This window comes from Bombina bombina, chromosome 1 (assembly GCF_027579735.1).
Source record: "Bombina bombina isolate aBomBom1 chromosome 1, aBomBom1.pri, whole genome shotgun sequence".
Classification (NCBI taxonomy): Eukaryota; Metazoa; Chordata; class Amphibia; order Anura; family Bombinatoridae; genus Bombina; species Bombina bombina.
This window is the reverse complement of record NC_069499.1, coordinates 867877506-867880372: the sequence shown is the minus strand read 5'-3', so window position 1 is coordinate 867880372 and position 2867 is coordinate 867877506. Positions and strand designations below refer to the sequence as shown.

The window sequence follows — 2867 nt, the reverse complement described above, 5'->3', positions numbered from 1 at the left end:
AATATTGCTAATCTCCAGCAACATCAAACTTATGTTATGGTGGATATTACTAATATTATTAAAAATACATTTAATGTTTTAGTAAATGAATTATATAATTTTACACATGAGACTGCCTGGGCTATGTTATGCTCTCAAGTACAATCTGATCTATCTACTGACTTAAAGATTCAACTTCAGAGTTTATGGTCTGGAAAGTGGCCAGCTTCTTTAAGTTTAGCTGCATCTAAGTCAGTCACTAATTTTGCCATGACACATCTTTTATGGTGGGAAGTAATTTTATCTGACTGCACCACTGAATTTTGTATGATTCATACATTAATTCCTTGGTCTGGTAAAGATACTATTATTTATCGCTTAGCGACAATTGGTCTTCCTTCTAATGGTTCATTACTGTTTCCAGTATTGTCACATCAATGGGTGTCACATAACATTGATGAATCAAAATGGACACTTGTTGATGTATCATTGTGTCATTCCAATGCAAATTCGTTTATCTGTTCCCTTTCACAATTCCATACAACCAATGAAACATGTTGGGAAAATCAAAAGTCTTGTACCTTACAAAGTCATTTTAATGTACTTAGACCGGTATTTTATTTAGGATCTGACAGAGTTTGTTTTCATTTATTTAATTCTGATACTATTATATTCCAAACACAGGATAATGTATTTGCTAGTTCTCATTTATTACCTGGTACCTGGTGTAATACTATTCCACTTAAATATATTGCATCATCTAATTGGAATTTTACCATGCCCCAAACTCTTAATATTACTTTAAATTTAACATGGGACCATGTTATGAATTTTTCTGTTTATAATTTACCTTTGGGTATGGGATCACAAATGAAAAAATGGTTAACTGATTCTACTATAATTTCTTCCCTGTTACAAAATCTAAAACATTTCTATAGAAATTACAGTTGAACATGAACAAGGAATTTTAAAATCAGCTACTTCTAGTATTTTACAGGATGCAAATATATCTTGGTGGGAATCTGTATTTGGATATAGTAGTACAGCTACTCAATTTTTTAATATTATGTTACACCCTGTTATTGTTTTAACTATTGTTCAAATTTTTATGTTTATTTTTATGTGTGGTTGTATTTGTTATCAAAAGCATTTAAACAAAAAATTAGTTAGACAACTTACAACCCTAGAACATCTTAATTCACAACAAAAACGTTATGTACCTTTATATTCTGCTTATTCAGTTTAGCTTGATACAACTAGGCTTCCTAATCCAATTTGACTGACATATAGAATAATTTGATATCAATATTGTATACTTATACTTTATTTTTATTTTATTTTTTAGGATACTCCTATCTCTCTCTTTTCTTGGTGTCTGGATGGAATTCTTTTGATTTGCACTTGGGCTCTTCTGAATTGATCTGCCTGACTACTACTGGACATGCTGAGGCCTTGTGACAAGTTTACCTATGGTTGCTGCAATCGTTACCTGTAACTAACTGTGTCGTCTACTTGTTTCACCCTATGGTTCTTCCTTGGACTTTTCAGTGGTTATGTACACTATTTGTTCCTGTTTATAAGCACTATGAAGATTACACATGTTGTATTTCTTGATGGAACTGCTCCTACAGACTTTATTGCTTTCAATTCTGCAACAAATGTATCTTACTACTAAGGTAGTTATGAACTGAACTTTCTCTGCAATGGCGCTGCTATGGATCTGATTCCTTCAATCAAGACTTGAACATCTTTACCTATGAACTATGTAATTATTGGAACATTCTTTATATTAGTGTATGACGTCAAATCCACTGTCTATTGTTTGAAATATGTCTGGTATATGTCTGGTAGTTTCTTCTGTGTTGGCCCTTAGTGTTTAATCATTGGGATTGTGTCTGACAAAAAGAAAAGAAAGTGGGGGAATGTGGAGTTATAAAATCATGATTAGAATAAATTATAAAATCATGATTAGAAAAATATACAATTTCAAAGAATTACACATTAAATATGTTATTCATAGATAAAACATTTAGATATAAATTAAGGTATAGAATATGGAAGAGTTATAAATTAAATTAACTTAGATAGGATTAGTCAGTTTAGTTAGTAATGGGTTAAATAGTGTTTTAAAGACAATGTATTTAAAACTGTGACATTTACATTCAGTTGCTGTTGTCAATCAAAACACCTATACTGCGAGCTAGACATAGTATTATTAACACTATACAATGCACTGCGCATGAACAAGTTAAAATAGTATTTTCTATATGTCAGCCAAAATTATAAAGTCTTTTTAAGGAAGTTAAAATATACAAAGATAGCATTTTCATTTATGGTATGCTTTGATTTCATTGGCTTAAAATGTGTATATAAGCTTTGCCTTTGTATAAGGCTATTGTTATCTTCTGCCTTCAGATCTCAAGGTATGTAATTAATCTTGCTGTGATTAATAAATAGTTTATGTTAACTAATATTTGATAAATATGATTATTAATTTAATCTGTTAGATAACCCAGATTAAATATTTGTCTATAGTTAGGGTTTTGTCTAACGAAGGCGAAATAAAGTCATATTAAAGAATAATTCTTATAAGCATCTCATTTTTATCTTCTTTTGCGAGAATCATACATATACATCTGTTGCTAAACACTCATTTAGTGACAGCCCTTAGACTAGAGAGGTATATACGACAATACCATCCTGAGAGCAGATTTGTCACACCCTTACCATCTTAAAAGCAATATACCCAAAGGACAATTTATTCGTCTGAGGAGAAATTGTAGCAACGTGGACAGTTACTAGCAACATGCTAGAGAATTAACTGAACGTCTCAATGAGAGGGATTATAAGTAGTTTTGGATTCACACCTTAAAAACTGGTGCCCCTCT

General features: G+C 31.1%; 1 long non-coding RNA gene across 1 annotated transcript; it reads left to right on the top strand.

Moving 5' to 3' along the window:
• The first annotated feature begins 923 nt into the window (after positions 1–923).
• Positions 924–2562, top strand: LOC128640230 (uncharacterized). Its single transcript, XR_008399312.1, has 2 exons — positions 924–1016; positions 1325–2562. It is a non-coding gene; the product is annotated as an uncharacterized LOC128640230 (long non-coding RNA).
• Positions 2563–2867: the final 305 nt, after the last annotated feature.